At 53.6% G+C, this 17263-nt stretch overlaps 1 protein-coding gene across 1 annotated transcript in view; it reads right to left on the bottom strand.

Annotated features, from left to right (window-relative positions):
* The window catches only part of LOXL2 (lysyl oxidase like 2), a 79298-nt gene extending 62568 nt beyond the window's left edge, over nt 1–16730 (bottom strand). The window contains exon 1 of the mRNA XM_051836755.3: nt 16350–16730. The gene's annotated coding sequence lies outside the window, so the exon portion shown is untranslated. The remainder of the gene's footprint in view (nt 1–16349) is intronic.
* Nucleotides 16731–17263: the final 533 nt, after the last annotated feature.

Raw genomic sequence — 17263 nt, 5'->3', positions numbered from 1 at the left:
TATATTTACAGGCCCTGGGAAGCTGCAGCAGCAGCAAGGATTCAAGGAGCCAAGAGTCCAGAGAGATGGGAGGTGCAGCAGGGCGAGCCTCCCATTCGGCTCCGCGTTTCCCCCTCAGGCACCTGCCAGTTCCAAGGCAGTGGTCGCCGGGCGGGGCAGCTCAGCTTCGCTTGAGGCAGCCGCCAGATGGCCAAGAGCAAAACTGGAGCTCAGAGCCTGCCAAGGAGGAGGTGGGAAGCTGTGAGTGGCCCAGGCCTTCCGAGGGGCAGAGAGTTGTTGGAAAGACCTACACTGCCTATCACCGATATCCCAGAGGAGAGGAGAGAAAACACTCAGGTGAAAAACTGGGAGAGAAATACTTGGCTAAGAATTTACCCAAACTGGCAGAAGATATCAAACTCCGGCAGCACAGTTTGCAAAGGAAGCCACTGCTGGGCACATCGAAATCAGCTGGGGAAACTCCAGAAAAAAAGGAGAAAATCCTACAGGCAGCCCGAGGAGAAAAGGTTCATGACCCCCATGAAAGAGCAGGAACAGCAGCTGTTGGCTCCTGAACCAAATAAGGGACCAAGAGGGCACAGCCTGATGGGATGACCCACACAGCAGTCAACCCAGAACCTGTCCCGGTGAAGAAAACAAAGGCGAAGAACATTCCAGACAAACAAAAAGCAGGCGATTTGTTACCAGATCCACAAGATGGGAATACTGGAGGGAGTTTTTAAGGCCAAAGGAAAAAGAATCCCAGATGTTGGTTTGGCTGCCTAAGAGGCGCTGAAGGATCCGGAATGGGAAACTGAGTAGCTAAATCTAGATGGAAACCAACTGGGGGTTGAAAATACAGGTTTATGATATGGATAGACTACAGGGGAGAGACTGACCGTAGGAACACATGGTAGATTTACCAAAAAGGATCCCAAGTCGGGTCATGCAGCAAAGCCCCACATATCCAATGATAGAGAAATGTCTGGCCACATAGAGTTTAAGCCATAAACCAATGATATAGGCATAACTAGACAACCTCCACATTTTTAGAAGTGATGGAGAAGAAAATGTACTTCCTGCCATTAGTCTCTACCTAGCCAGCCCTGCTGTAGCTGAACCCACGTGGGTCTTTCTGGAGCACTGCGTGTTGACAGCTTCAATTACCTGTGGTCAAACGTGATCTGAACACATTCAGTGGAAAATACCAGAGACAGACAACTCTTACGTTTCAACTCATGTGCCTCTCTGAATAGCAACATGAAAAATGCACTAGCCTGCTCCGTCCTGTCCAAGATGTGAATCATCCCTTTGTCCAGTGGGTCCACAAGTTATGCACTACCCACCCGTTAGTCACTTAACAGCTTATCCTGGCTGATGCCAGCGCTTGTGTTCAAGTAACTCCTACTTTACCACACTGCTAATCAATGGTGCCAGAGTACAGGAGCAGTGATGCCAACGATTCAGATATCCAAAGAGAAGCCATAAGTGCTTCCTTTAAGTGAAAGTGAATTCTCGAGTTAATAAGAAAACATCACACACCAAGATTGCTAATAGCTACAGTAAGAATGTGTCTCGTACCCATGACATTGTGAAGAAGGGAAAAGAAATCCGTGCCAGAAGAAAGGAGGGTTTGGGTAAGAAGACGTGCTGAGACAGACCACCTTCACGTACTTGTATTAGAATTGTTCTGTTTTCAGGCTGGCATGGTGGTGCAGCGGGTTAAGCTACCACCTATAACTCCAGCAGCCCGTAAGAGCACTGGTTCAAGTCCTGGCTGCTGCACTTCTGATCCAGCTCCCTGCAAATACACCTGAGAAGATGTCTCAAGTGCTTGGATCCCTGCCACCCAGGCGGGAGACCCAGATGGAGTTCTAGGCTCCTGAGTTCGGCCTGGCCCAGCAACGGCCATTGCAGCTGTTTAAGGAGTGAACCGGTAGGTGGTAGATCTCTCTGTCTCTCTTTCTCTGTCTCTCTCCCTTTCTCTCTGTATCTGTCTTTCAAAGATAGAAAGAAATCTTGAAGAAAAGAATGGTTCTATTTTATCATTGGTTTATTATTATTAATCCTTTACTGTGCCTAATTTAGGAACTAAACTTGATCGTGGGTAAGGATGCACAGGGAAGCCAGAGTGTGGATCGGGCACTACCCGCAGTCCCAGGCCTCCTCGGGGGTCCCCGGAACCTGCCTCCCCGGATGAGGGGGGACCGTGCACCGGAACGTTTGAGCTCACTCGATGCCCTGACACCGCTGTCACCCTCAGGAGGAAGCTGAGGCACACAGGGCTTCAGTGAGTTGCCTAAGGCTGCACAGACAGGCAGCGCATGCCCAGCCCGAATGTGGTTGCAGGCTGGCGGGGGCAGTGCCCACCGCACGATGCTCTGCTGCCCCCAGCCCCGCACCTGCCTTCCCCTGGGTACCACCCTCACCAACATGAGTGCTTGTGAGGCTTGCAGTGCCTCTAATCCTGTCTCCAAACCACGCAGCCTTGCCATTTTGTAAAAAAATCGTCACCTCCAGATTTGCATGTCCATGAGCACCCACGGCCCCACCCCACCCATCTTCTCGGGTTCTCCACTCTGTGGGGCTGCTCCAAGCTCAGTTCCCACATCTTCCCTGGAAGAGGGTTCCTGAATCATTCTTCCACTGGACCCTTCTCCCACTCCCTCCTCCGGGGATTGTAACATATTAGACACAGATGCTTCTCTCTTAAAAATAACCCTATGATTGTTTTGGTCTTTATTGTGAAAGCTCTACAAGCTGGTGAGACAATCTGGAAAATCAAAACAAGTAAATGGAAGAAAATGACTTGCACCAGCACTGTCGAAGGCAACCATTATCAAAATTATTGGGTAGATATTTTTAAAAATTTTTTAATTTTTTTTTATCTGAGAGGCAGAGAGATAGACAAAGCGAGAGAGGGAGAACGTTCGCATTTTCTGGCTCACGCCGCACATGCTAGGGAGCTGGGAACCCCGTCCAGGCCTGCCGCACGTGTGGCAGCCATCACTGCTGTCTCCCAGGGTGCGTGTTCAGCAGGAAGCTGGAGTCAGGAGTCGGAGCTGGGACTCTCACCCAAGTACTCCAGTATCGATCTGAGCAGCCCAACCGGCATGGGAACTGCTGTGCCCAATGCTTACCCCTGTGCAGAATCTGCAAGTTAAAACTTGGAGTCCTGGGGCCAGTGCTATGGGGAAGCGGGTGGAGCCGCCGCCTGCAGTCCCGCATCCCACATGGGTGCTGGTTCGAGTCCCAGCTGCTCCACTTCTGATCCAGCTCTCTGCTATGGCCTGGGACAGCAGTGGAGGATGGCCCAAGTGCTCGGGACCTGCACCCATGTGGGAGACCTGGAGGAAGCTCCAGGCTCTTGGTTTTGAATTGGTACAGCTCTGGACATTGTGGCCATTTGGGGAGTGAACCAGCGGATGGAAGACCTCTCTTTCTTTCTTGCTCTCTCTCTGCCTCTGACTCTCTGTAACTCTTTCAAATAAATTAAAAAAAAAAAAACAAAACTTGGAGTCCTTTTCTACATGTTGCTTTGTGAACCGCTTTTCACACTGGACAGTAGATTGAAGCATTAGGCCCCACGGGCTATTCTGTAACAGGGTTTTTACTACATAGTATTCAATCATATGGCTATATCATAATCACATTTCCCATGTTTGCACTGCTGTAAAAATTGTTGGAATGAATATCCTTGCAGCTGAAATTTTCCACAGTCTTGCAATAAATTCCTGAAAGTGAAATTGCTGGGTCAAAGGGTATATAAAAAGCCAACACTTTTGCAAAATTGTGTTAACTGCCTTCCAGAAAGACTATGCCAATTTATGTCTCAGCTGGCAGTGTGAAAGTTTCCCCAAGCCCTGAAAGCTCGGGTATAACCGCTTTTCCAAACTCTCCTCCATCTCATAAGCAAAAAAGGATGTTTTGCTCTAATGAGCATTTTCCTTATTACTAGTGAGCTCCAGCGCTTTTTCTCTCCAAACTTACTTGAGCATCTGTATTTCTTTTTTTGGAGACTGTATCTTCATGTCTTTTATCCCTTTTTCTACTGAGGCTTGATTATAATGCATATATTTTATTTTAAAATTTTAGTTATTTGGAAGAGAGAGAGAGATGCTATCCTTTGGTTCACTCTCCAAATGCCTGCAATGGCTGGGGCTAAGTCAAGCAAAGCTGGAAGCTGGGAAATCAATCTATCTGGGTCTCCCACGTGGGTGCCAGGGACCCAAGCACTTGAGCCGTCCCCGCTGCCTCCCAGGGCGTGCATTGGTAGGAATCTGGATTCCAGAGTACAGCCAGGACCCAGTTCTGCGACATGGGATTTGGACACCGGAAGCAATATCTTCTTAACCGCTGCACAGAACATCTGTCTTGGCATTTAAGTTTTCACCTTTAATTTCCCCAGGAGTCATCTGGGAATTGGGAGCACCCAGGCCCAGCCAAGGTGGTTCTTTCTAGACCCAGAAGGGTGACATCACCAACGTTCATTGGTCTTGCTGGAAATCGGGGGTGTGGGTGTGGCCAGAGGCAGAAAGAGGTTCTAACCCCCACCCCTGCCCAGGTTTCTGAGTTGATCAAGAAAGCGTGGCAGATGTCATTCATTGGAGGATGTCTGTGGCCCTGCAGCATCTGCTGTCCCCAGGAACTTTCCAGTACAATCCAGAATACTCCCTGATTCTGCTATTTCAGGAGTGGCATTGTACTCATCACTGATTACTGTTTTAAAATGCTTCGAAAGGTCTATTCCATTTCAAATCAACGCTGCTCAACAAGGAAAAGGAAAGACTGCCACGTGCCTTCCGTATGAAGAAGGGCGCACACCTGTGTAAGGATACAGGTGGGACAGCCAGGTGGCTGCTGACTTCCTGAGCGCCTAAGCAACAGGACAACCCCACAGACACCCGACTGCACCCCCAAATAACGCACAGGGACACCCTGTGAGCCCCAGGCAGCAAAAACGAGGATGATTACTGTTCCTGCCAATGGCAACAGCACGTCCTGGTCACGCACAGACAAGGGGAATACGCTGGATGCGGCCACCGTGCTCCTGGCTTTTCTAAGTCATGTATACAACCCGATCCTCCTAACCAGCCCCTCTACCGACACAAACAGCTGGGGCACAGTGCGCTCCTGCAGCAGGCCTCGACCCAGGGCCCCAGGGAGTTCTTACTCCACCTCTTGAGCTCTGGGGCTCCCAGCAACAGGGCCCTGTCTGCTCGAATGTGCAGCTTTGCATCAAAACCATGTGCTTCTCAGCTGTAGCCGCAGTGTAGGCAGAGGGCACTTGCTCCCAACTGCGGCCATCCCAGCCACCCCCCACCCCCGCCATCCTCCTCCCCCTCTCTCTAAGCTCTGAATTCCTTTACCCAGAGAGAATGCCTCTCTTGACCTTTCTGCCAGATGTTGGCCTGGGAGCTGCCTGCTCCACCACACCCTCCCCCTACCCGGGATTAAGCGCCCCTCCCAGCTGTGGCCAGGCTCTGCCTCTGGTCCCCAGGGAAGACATTCCTCAGTGGAGGGAGGCTGTCCTGGGTGAAGGGGGCGTGCCCACAAGACGAGGGAAGCGGTGGGGTGAGAGTGCCTCTCTGAGCCATCCAGACAAGAATGGAGACTTTCACGCCCGCGTTGGCCAGAGCGGCTCCCTCTGGCCCCCGGCCAAGGATTCCACCCCAGTCTCGTCTATTTCTGGCCGCACAGCGGCAGGAATGGTCAGGGCACAGGGAGCTGGTGAGAAGGTAGGCACACAAAGCTGAATATTTTTCAGCCTCTAAAAAGAAACCTTTGTTGGCATAATTTGTTGTGACCAATCGGGGTTCCCGCAGTCCAGCGCTGGCTGTGGCTGGAATCTCATTCTGACCAGGCTCTTCCTGGGAAGGCTGAAGGTAGAATTTCAAACACTTTGAAATGTGCCCAGACAGCCAGCCCCCTGGACTGGATCAGCAGGCAAAGGCCAAACGGATCTCAACCACAAGAGGCACATCTCGTCTGGACAGACAGAAGGGGACCCGGAAGTGCACAACCTGCTTAACCACCACGGGGAAACTGACCAAGGCAAACAGGCTCCAACCCCTCGCCTCCTACCTGGATTGCCAGAGGGATAACACAATATACAGAAGAACAAGAACCAGTGCAGGGAGCCGGCGCCGTGGCTCAATAGGCTAATCCTCCACCTTGCGGCGCCGGCACACCGGGTTCTAGTCCCGGTCGGGGCGCCGGATTCTGTCCCTGTTGCCCCTCTTCCAGGCCAGCTCTCTGCTATGGCAGGGAGTGCAGTGGAGGATGGCCCAGGTGCTTGGGCCCTGCACCCCATGGGAGACCAGGAAAAGCACCTGGCTCCTGGCTCCTGCCATCGGATCAGCGCGGTGCGCCGGCTGCAGCGGCGGCCATTGGAGGGTGAACCAACGGCAAAGGAAGACCTTTCTCTCTCTGTCTCTCTCTCTCACTGTCCACTCTGCCTGTCAAAAAAAAAAAAAGAACCAGTGCAGGGAGTGGTCTCAGGTTCAAATCCACCTCCTGCAGTCAGAAGAGGACCTGGGAGGAAGTGTAAAGTACCCAGTATGTGCCTGGTTCACCACTCACGCTGACTGTGTCGTAGCTATGACAGTCAGCAATCACCTGGGCGAAATGCAAAAGAGGTCTCACACAAGTGACTGCTCTTAAGCAGCCGTGGGGGTGACAGGATCTCACCACCCCACACACTCTCAGACACACTGGGCTCAGAACTGGCCATCCCTAGTCACACGGGCCTGAGTTTCCACGCCACATTGAAGGGGATGCTAAAGTCCTCACCAAGCAGGCAGGGGAGTGCAGAAGCCAGGAACAAGGTGTGGAAAGGCATGCAAACTGGGCGGGCAGTCCTCTCCCTGGGGGGTCCAGGGCCGGGGCTCCTGGAGGAGGGGTGCAGAGGCTTGGTCCAGCCCAGACCCCGAGGTAGGCAGGCAGGCAGGCAGGCACTCCGACAACGGGTGGGAGCTGATGGAGGTGCACAAACCAGTCTAAGTGATGATCCAACAAAGGGGCCAGGGAGGCACGTCCTGAGCTCGGTGTCTGAGCTGCAAAGCTGGCCTTGTGCCCCGGGCAGGGCTCACGTGTCACCGCAGCACTCACCATGGCTTTGGACGCCTTTGTATCTCCAGAAGTGGCCCCGCCAAGCACTCAGCCAAGCAAATCCACTCTTCAGGTCTTTGCTCATCACACGACAGCCAAACTCAGAAGGCCCAGCAAGAGCAGGCGCAGCTGGCACAGAGGCCACGGTCACATCCTCAGCGTGTCTGGAAACGTCTGGCTATGGGAGGGGGCGGGGAGGGTGGAGCAAGAGCGCGGCTCCGAAGTTTGTTAAGCCTGCAAGATCTGGGATTCTGCTGTCCCTTACAGCCCAGGCTCCCACCCAGAAGCCCCGTGAGCAAAAGCAGCAGGCGCCAGCTGCCACATCACCAAAGCTGGCCTGGCTCGGCTGCACCCTGCCAGCTGGACTTGGGTCACCATCAACATGACGGCATCTACACAGCAGTGACATCTGCAGAGACCCACACGTTGTTGCTCATCCGGGGAGGCAGGCTTTCCCAGCTGCTGCTGGAGTTGATCCGTGTCACCAGCACGGGTCTCACGTCACTTCTGAGCGGCAGGATGCCTCCGCAGCACACACAGCTCCCACCTGCCCCCCCCGCCCGAGCTCTGGCCACCCTGACCTGTGCGCAGGTGAGCCCACCTGCCTCACACGCCCTACCTCTGCACTTCCCATTTCCTGTTCTTACACCACACACGCACCTTGGAAACATACCTTGTTTGAGAACAGACTCGCATGCATATGCAAGAAAGCTCAAGGAATCTACTACAGACCGTTAGAACTGAGAAGGAGTGTTACAGGATACAAGACCGATGCACAACAGTGAACTGTGTTTCTATATGCCTTCAGTGAAGAATCCTAAAAATGAAGTTAAAAAAGCAATCCAATTTACAGTAGCAGCAAAAATGGGGAACAACATGTAGGGGTAAAGTTAATAAAATAAATGGAAAATGCAAGCTCTGAAAACTAGAAGACATTGCTTAAATAAACAGAGCATAAGACTTAACCCAATCCCTATCTGAATCCCAGCCTGTTTCTTTGAGGAAATTGACAAGCTGAGTGATTCTACCTCGCATGTGGAATTGCAAGGGATCCAAAACAGCCAAGACAAAAAGTAAGAGGATTCGTACGTCCTGGTCTCAGCATGCACTGCGAATCAAGACCATATGGATCGGACATCAGGAGAAACACAGAGCTCAGTGGAGCAGAGCTGGGAGTCCAGAAATAAACCCTCGCGTCCAAGGTCAGTTGATGCGGATGAGGACGCCAACACTGGCCAGTGGGGGAAAGAATGTTCTTTGAAGGAACAGAGCTGGAATAACTGAGCAGGCACATGCAAAAGAACGAGGCTGCACCCTGGCCCTATACCATTTACACGGATTAATCCAAAATGACCAAGGACCTCAGTGTGAAAGCTAAAACTAAAGAGAGCACAGGCGCAGATCTTCATGGTCTTGGCTCTGGCGAGGATTTCTTAGATAAGACGCCACAAGCACAGGCAACAAAGGAAAAACATGCAAGTTGGACCTTATGCAAATTAAAAACTTGTGTGTATGGAAGATAGCGTCAAGGAGTGGGCGCTCGGCACAGCAGCGCGATGCTGCCTGGAAGGTGAGCGTCCTGTGTCAGAGTCCCGGTCTGCCCTGGGTGCTGGCTGTCTGCCAGTAAGCACTCTGGGAGGCAGGGGTGATGCTTCAAGTACCCGGGTCCCTGCCACTCATTTGAGGACCTGGACTGAGTTCTGGGCTCCTGGCTCTGGCCTTGCCCGGCCTTGGCTGTCGTGCACTTTTGGGGAGTGAACAGAAGATCTAGGTGTCTGTCTGTGTCTCTGCCTTTCAAATAAAGAGAAATAAATTTAAAAAGACATTTTCCTTTTTTAAAAAGATACTACTGAGATGCCTCACAAACCAAGGCAGCACTGATGGGGGTGACTTAGTGTGCTTAGTCTACCACGTTATCATCTTCTGTTGGCGTGTCTAGCTCCCTCCAGGGACCGTGAACCCCCAGGAGGGAGGGTGTCTGTATCTTTGCATTGCTGGATCCCCTATGACCAGCACAGAATAGATGCTGAGTAAATGTGAATCAAACTGGAGACGAAAAAAAAAAATAAACACACTCTCATGAAAGAAAAACAATAAGCCACGGAAAGGAAGAAAACATTTGTTATCTGTGTACCTGATAAGGATCCAGTATCCAAAATACATAGAAATGCTGGCAATTCAATAATAAAAATAGCCAAGTAAAAAACAGACACTCCTGCAGGGAAAATACACCAGTGGATAGCAAGCACACAAAAAGCCACTCAGTATCAGTAATCACTAGACAGATGAAAATGAAAATGACCACGAGACAGCATTTCATACCAGGAGGATACACGACAGAGAATGATGGCTCAAATACTTGGACCCCCATCACCCATGTGGGAGACCCAGTTGGAGATCTTGGCTCCCAGCGTTGGCCTGGTCCAGTCCTGGCTGTTGGGGACATTTGAGGAGTGAATCAATGGACAAAAGAGCTCTCTCCGTCTCTCTCTCTCCCTTTCAATTTAATTAACTTTAAAAAAATGTATTTGTTTATTTGAAAGTCAGAGTTAATACAGAGAGAAGGAGAGGCAGAGGGAGAGAAAGAGAGAGAGAGGTCTTCCAACCACTGGTTCACTCGCCAATTGGTTGGAGCTGCACCTGTCCAAAACCAGGAGCCAGAAGCTTCTTCCGGATCTCCCACGGGAGTGCAGGGGCCCAAAGACCTGGGCCATCTTCTACTGCTTTACCAGACCACAGCAGAGAGCTGGATTGGAAGTGGAGCAGCTGGGAGTTGAACTGGGGCCCATATGGGATGGCAGCTCTGCAGGCGTTACGCCACAGCACTGGCCCCCAATTAATTAACTTTTAAAACCCTACTTATGTAGCACTTGAGCTTAGCTGTATTTATTTATTAAGCATCTGTCACATGATGAGCACTGTATTAGGCACTGAGACCAAGATAAATCTGAACAGCTCCTGCCCTTAAGGAGTTTATAGGATCCTTCCGGACGTACTAAGAGACAGCAGCACGCTAACGTACTAAGAGACAGCGTCCACAGACAGAAGTGGGAAGGCAGTGAATCCAGCTGGGCACGAGGATCAGGGAAAGCTGTAGGTGGCTGACAACCTGAGCATGTTTTGAAGGGAAGCAGGAGTATGATAGGCTTGGATGGGGGCAGGGGCTGGGGGGCCCACCATTCCAGGCAGCAGGTCTGAATTCACACAGGGGCTTTTGGGGGTGGCTCAGGATAGCCAAATGAGCAGTGAAGGGCTGGGGCAGCGGATACCTCAAGGAGAAGTGGCAGAAGTGAGGCTGCAGATGCCAGCCCGGGACCCACGAGGGACTCTGTATGTCACGTTTAGAGGTGTGAGGCTTCCCCATGCTGGGGAGGAGCACGAGGGTGAGCAAGAGGGTGGCGTGGGCAGGTTCATGATTTGCAGCCACAGTCAGCCAACTACAGTCCTCGGGGGCTGAATCTGCAAGTGAAGCTTTCCTAAGAGGAGTTCTGCTGGAACACAGTCCTGTTCATTCCTTTCATGTTGTCTGGGTTTGCTTTAGCACTGACGCGGCAGAGTTGGCCAGCGGCACCAGAGACCACATGGTAATAAAATCTAAGACATGGCCAGGTGGCCTTTGGCAGAAAAAGGCTACTGACCCCTGCTCTGGAAAGATCTCCCTGACTACTGCACAGGATGGTTTTGCATGGGGAAGACTGTGGGGTATTTACCCAGGGGTAGGGCAGGACAAGGCTGCAGGAGGGCTGCGGCTGGGGCTGGGAGAAGGTGGCAGATCCAGGTTCAAGGAGGATGATAAAGAAACCATGCATGCAGCTGTTCACGAGTCACAGAGTGGCTGAAGTCATAGGTGCACACGTCACAGGCGAGCGGCAGCATTTCTGTGGCACGCACTCTCTACAGCACGCTGGCAAGTCATCGAGGGGGATCTTGGGGAGCTGTGGCCGCAGGCCGTCTGCAGGCCAGCTGCGTCTGCTTGTCTGACATGGTTCCCAGCAACCAAAAAGCAAGAGCGCACGCTGCCACTCGCACAGAGCGCCATAACGAACCATGACGCTACAGGTCTCCCAAGGACGGGACCGACAGCTCTGGGCGGAATTTACGGACTGTGATCCTAACCGCATCCTCATTACCTGCTGATTAATTCTTGCTCTGACATCCTTATCCCACCCCACCCCCCGCCCACAACTTTCCCGCTATCATCATTCCTGCCAAGGGAAGTGCAAGCAATTGCTGGAAACTCTGGGCCAAAATCTCATCTATGCTGTCATCATTGTGCTGCATCACCCTCCTGCAAGCGGCTGTCCTGAGAGAGTGGTCCTGGGGCTCAGCGAGTGGTCCTGGGGCTCAGCGAATTTTCCGAGCCAGGCCGGGGGAGAAGAGCAGCCAGCGCTCCTGACAGGTGGTATGTCCTGGATGAGGAAATACGCGCACCACGTTCCACGGCAGGAGCACACCTGTGCAGTTCTCAGGATGAGCAGTTTCCGGCCCTCGCTTCACCCCAGACAAGGCTGGAGACAGAAGATTCGGTTGGAGGAGGGGAGGACTTACAAAAGCTCAGTGAGGAAGACGAAATGCAAAAAGTGTATTTGGGGGCAAAACATTCTGAGATCTGTGCACACAAGAGGTCTTCAAAAAGTTCATGGAATGTGCATGTTAAGAAGAAAACTATGAAATGTTTCGCAGCAAAATAAAGCTAATTTAAGTCTCTTTCCAGTTGTCCATAGACTGTTGAAGTTCTCGCACAGACTGCAGCTGCTGTGGTGTCTCTGTGGGACTCTACTTGTCTCTTCCATCTGTTGTAGCCCACGACTTCCAGGTCTGCCGGTTCTATGCGCCTGGGAGCAGGCGGCTCCGGCGGCTTCAGCTGAGGTGGGGTGGGACTGCCACACAGGCTTTCTCCAGAGGGAGATGAACCATGCTCATTACAGGCTGCCCTTCTTGAAGCCCCCGCAGCCCCTGGGAGGCAGAAGCCCTTCCTCCCAAGGCTCCCCAGGCTGCCCCAGAAGGGAGCAGTGCTGCTTTTGCAACTGCAGTGGCAACCATCCAGACATTGCAGCCCCAGGGAGACAGCCTGCTGGCCAAGGTGAATGCTCTGTCCTTTCTGAGTTCTTGCAGGTCAGCAAGGGACCCGTGCACCCGCTTCCCGCCCCTGCCTGGCTGTTTGTGGGAGGTCTGGTCACTCCCTACTCCAGCTCAACAAACACAGCAGCACCAGATTCCCTTTCCCAAGCAGCTTGCCAAGGAGGGAGGTTCTGAGCCAGGGAGTTTCACTAACAAGTTGTAAAAGTTGCTCCTGATCACCCCATCTCAAAAGCAAAGAAACCTATACCGGGCAGGTGCCAAAAGCAAAAGGCTCTGGAGCTGTGCAATGCAGGGGTCCCCAAGGGATCTGGAAAATGCACATCCATTGACTTTGGATTCCACTCTCCCCCAAACTCTTGGAGGCCCCCTCGTATACCCCCATTATCAATGGCGGAATAAACAGAGTTGTTCCCTAAACCAAGGACCTCCACGGGAACCCTGTGCCTCTGCTCCCTTTCTCTGTCTTGGATTCGGGGGACACTGGTGTGCAGATCACCCAGGCAGTGCCCCCAGAGGGGTGATGATTCATCCCCACCAGGTTTCCCTCTGGGGACTTTGTTTCTTGTAGGAATTCCAGGTACAGTCGTTTGTCTCGTCCTACTTATTTATGAGTTTGGGAGAGAGCAGAGTCAGAGAAAGATGGAGACAGGTATCTCCTATCCAACTGGTTTACTCTCCTAATCCAAATGCCCACAAGCAGCCCAGGACTGGGCCAGGGATTGAACGATCCAACGCAGGCCACAGGCATCTTCAATGCCAGGTTAAAAGCCTGCCCCATGCAACTTTGAGACCTGCACTACAGAAGGGGAGTGGATAATGCTCCCTCCTTCAGATGCCCCAGATGGGTGAATGGCTTTCTCACGGTTTTGCAGTAAGTGGAGGAAGCAAGCCAGGCTTCTCAACCTCGCAGCTCATTTATCCCAAGCACCAAATGTCCAACTACTCAACAGTGACCCAGGGAATTCTGACAGCAGGTGTATGGGAAGTGACCCGCTCAGGAGGAAGGCCGAGCCAAGAGGAAGTCTTCAGGGAGCAGCTGCTATTCCATGAGCATCACAGAGGGCAAGCTAAAAACCACTGCTGTCCAGGAACACGGAGGCTGGCTTAGATCCTGGCTCCATCGGTCACTAGCTGGGCCGTCGAGACAGCTTATCTGTTTGCTTCCTTCCTCAGCCATAAATGAATTCAGCAATACCCACCTCACTCTTGAGTGGGACGTCGTAGGAATCAAAGGCTTCAGTGGAAAGAAAAGTGGTTTAATGGGGCCGGTGCTATGGCACAGTGGGCTAAGCCTCCACCTGTGGCGCTAACATCCATATGGGTGCTTGTTCGTGTCCTGGCTGCTCCTCTTCCAGTCCAGCTCCCTGCTATGGCCTGGGGAAGCAGTGGAAGAATGCCCAAGGGCTTGGGTCCCTGCACTCGCGTGGGAGACCTGGAACAAGCTCCTGGCTCCTGGCTTGGGATCGACTCATCTCTGGCCGTTGCAGCCGTATGGGGAGTAAACCGGCAGATGGAAGAGCTCTCTCGTTCTCTCCACCTCTGCCTCTACCTCTCTGTAACTCTGCCTTATAAATACATAAATATCTACCTGTTTCATTAAAAAAAAAAAAAGTGAAGCCTAGTCCCCTTCCAGGCCACTCTGGCTGGAGCTCTCTGACTTAAATAAATCTCAAACAAACAAAACAACAGGAATGCAACAATTTCTACAAATCAACAGACCTTCTAGATGAAGTATAAAAAACATCTGGGGGGAAGGTTGGGGAATTTGAAGAGCAGAGATGATATCAAGAATCCTGATTCAATTCTTAGATGTAGCAACGACACCAGATAGTGGTCACAGCGAAATATGCAGGCATGACAGGACACACCTGGCATTTGCCTTAAGGTATGAGCACACAGCCAAGGGACAGATGACGTTAAATGTGGCAACTTGTTCAGAACCACTGAACCTCAGTGGAAGGCACTTCAAACATTTTTGGAGAAAGGAATCAAAAGATAGGCCTTGGTGTAAAAATTTGAAACCCACTGGCCGGCGCCGCGGCTCACTAGGCTAATCCTCCGCCTAGCGGCGCCGGCACACCGGGTTCTAGTCCCGGTCGGGGCGCCGGATTCTGTCCCGGTTGCCCCTCTTCCAGGCCAGCTCTCTGCTGTGGCCAGGGAGTGCAGTGGAGGATGGCCCAGGTGCTTGGGCCCTGCACCCCATGGGAGACCAGGAAAAGCACCTGGCTCCTGGCTCCTGCCATCGGATCAGCGCGGTGCGCCGGCCGCAGCGCGCCGGCCGCGGCGGCCATTGGAGGGTGAACCAACGGCAAAGGAAGACCTTTCTCTCTGTCTCTCTCTCTCACTATCCACTCGGCCTGTCAAAAAAAAAAAAAAAAAAAAAAAAAAAGAAACCCATGCCCATGCAGTTTTTCATGATATGCATTTCATAAACTTCTTGGAGACCCCGTTGTATGCAGATTTCCAATTTTTTTTGTACCAAACTAACGTATCTCTTCATTCCACTTTTCACAAACATTTTTAAGTACCTTATTATCCCTTCTGTCAACTTGGGTGCACATTTCTGAAATATTGTTGGGATTAAGAAATATTTTAAATAAATGATGCAGCATTTTCTGGGACATGAGCTCCACAGATGAGCATGTCCAGAGCATGGAAAATCTGCTCCCCCTGGTACCAGGCCACTCCACTCTGGTCACCCACAGGTCAGAGGACAAGGACTTGGGAAGGGGCCAAGAGAGACCAGGAAAGGAATTAGGGAGGGTGTTGGAGTAGGGGGCGGGAAGGAGATAAACGTCAGTGACTTGAAGGAGCCCCGCCTGGGAAGCACCCAGAGTCCAGCCAGCCACCGAAGCTTGCTCTCTCTGCAGACTCCAGTTCCATATTTGGCTTCTTCACTCAATGACTAAGTGAGTCACAGGGAAACAAGCAGATGCACACACAGAGAGGCCCTCTCAGACCTAATCCCCAGGGGAGGGAGGGGCCCTGAGAGCCGCCAGGAGCCCTGGGGTGCGTGCACTTTGTCACCCCATGGGCAGGTACTAGGGATCCCCGACCCCGGATCCCAGTGAGTCACTCATTGGCCCCATAACACAATACAACATAAATAACTACAAAAAGCCCTCAAGGATGGCAAGCGAGCTCCAGAATCCAGGGCACACGGGCCAGCTGTGGGTGTTGAGGAGGAGCCTGGCCTGATGGACCTGGGTTCGAATCCCATACTCGCTAACCCCTGGCTTTGAACTTCTGTAGTGTTCCTCCCATGCACAAGGCAATGAGCGGACCGATTTTAAGATCTCCACAGTGTCAGGACTGCAGCTCATTGTGGCCAGGTTTCTGCCAGTCAATACAGCTCCCTCGGGACTCCAGCTCGGTCCCCTCTGCCCCCGCCGCCGCCTCTCCACCGGGCACTCTCGCTGGGTTTTGTTGGGGCGGAGTGGACAGCGAAAGGGACCGCTTTGCTTTCAGCCAATCACTCTGTTCCGGCCCTCACGACAGCGGCACCTGGAGCTCGCAGACTTTGGCTGGGGAGAGGGGCGCAGAGGGCTAAGAGCCTGCGTAAAACTTACAGGCACCGGGGTCGCTGCCTAAGATCGGAATAAACTGTACCCGGGCGACCCAGCGCGCACCGCAAGAGGTTCGCCGGCGCTGGTTCCTTCCGATTCTAGGGCCTTACGGGGAATAACAGCGGGACAGGGCCCCAGGTCCCCGGACACACCAGGGTTGACTTGAGAATGCTTCTCCAGCGTGCGGACCGCATCTCTCCTCCTAGAGCCCCTTACCCCGACGCGTCCAAGCCCCGCGCGCTCCCAGTCCCCAAAGCCACAGCTCCGTGGGCAACCCCGGCTCCACACCCCCCAAATTCATAATCTGTCCAGAGGCGCAGCCCCCAGACCCCTGGCTCCATGCTGCACCCTCAAGGGACCCGGCGCGCACCGAGGCTCCAAGGCGAGAAAGGGGATAACCCAGCTCCCCGGTCCCGATGAAGTAGGGCTGGGCGGGGCCGCCCAGGCCGGAATGGGGCCCCATCGGCTTGCACGTCCTCTCCCGCCGCTGCGCTCCCCCAGAACCCCAAGCACGGCCGAGAGGCGGCGGGGTGCGGAACTTGGAGACCCGCGCACCGGTGCCCGCCTTCCCACGAACCGCTTCGGGAAGCCCGGCGCGGGAAGCGCCCTTACTTGGCAGCAGGGGTCCGGGGTGGCTGTGGCTGGGCCGGGTTGCGCTCTCCACGGGGGCCTCTATCTGCGCCGGTCGCCGCTGAGCCCAGGGTCGGAGAGCAGTCGCCAAGCAGAGTTCTCCGCGAGCTGGCCAAGGCGAGCCCCGAGGGGAGGAAGCCGCGCGCTCCAGTCGCCCGCGGACTTTTAACCGGAGCGGGGCGGCAAACCCCTCCCCGGGCCCACCCCCTTCCCCGCAGGCGGCCCCCGCCGCAGGCCCGGCCTCCAGCCCCCTTTTGTTGTAACCCGAGAGCTGCTGCTCCCGGGGCGCGAGGGGGCTGCGCGGCGCGGGGGAGGCTGCGCGCCAGCGGGGCAGTCCTGCCCTAGCTCTCCGCGCCCGCCCGGGTTTCCGGAGGGAGGAGGCTCTTCCTAGGGGAGACTCCACTACCCCCACCCCCGTGGTGCGCTCGGAATTTAACCCTTCGATGCCCTGGCCACCCGCCCAATCTGGCTCCTTAGCCCGGAAAACCCCAGCCCTCCCTGGCGCATAGTAGACACTCAATAAAAAGGTACCCATGAAGGTATTCAGAGACACACTGAATTCCCAGACCGGGACTCGAAACCAAACAGCCCCCTGTCTGCCACCAGACCGCGTCTGTGGCCTTGGCAGAGCCTGTCTCCCTGTGGGCAAGTTTTCTGCCTTATACCTTGAAGGCTTAGGATTCTGTGACCGCCTAGGTCTTTCTCCGGAGCGTGGCGGGACCTGGATCAACCAGCCCTGCGCTCCTAGGGCTAAAGGAGGGGACAAGGCGCAGTGAGGTCCGTCCATGCCCGCTGCCTCTGAGGGTCCCCTAGGAGGCGTTCCCTGCGGGCTGGGAGAGCCGGCTGTGGACATCCTCAGAGCCCCTTAAGCAAGAGCAAGGCTTCGCCAGGTGGCC

The sequence above is a fragment of the Oryctolagus cuniculus genome, chromosome 8 (genome assembly GCF_051225735.1).
Source record: "Oryctolagus cuniculus isolate XC-2025 breed Fujian yellow rabbit chromosome 8, ASM5122573v1, whole genome shotgun sequence".
In the NCBI taxonomy this organism is placed as follows: domain Eukaryota; kingdom Metazoa; phylum Chordata; class Mammalia; order Lagomorpha; family Leporidae; genus Oryctolagus; species Oryctolagus cuniculus.
Note: the sequence above shows the minus strand (reverse complement) of the source record. Positions and strands in the feature narration are given on the sequence as shown.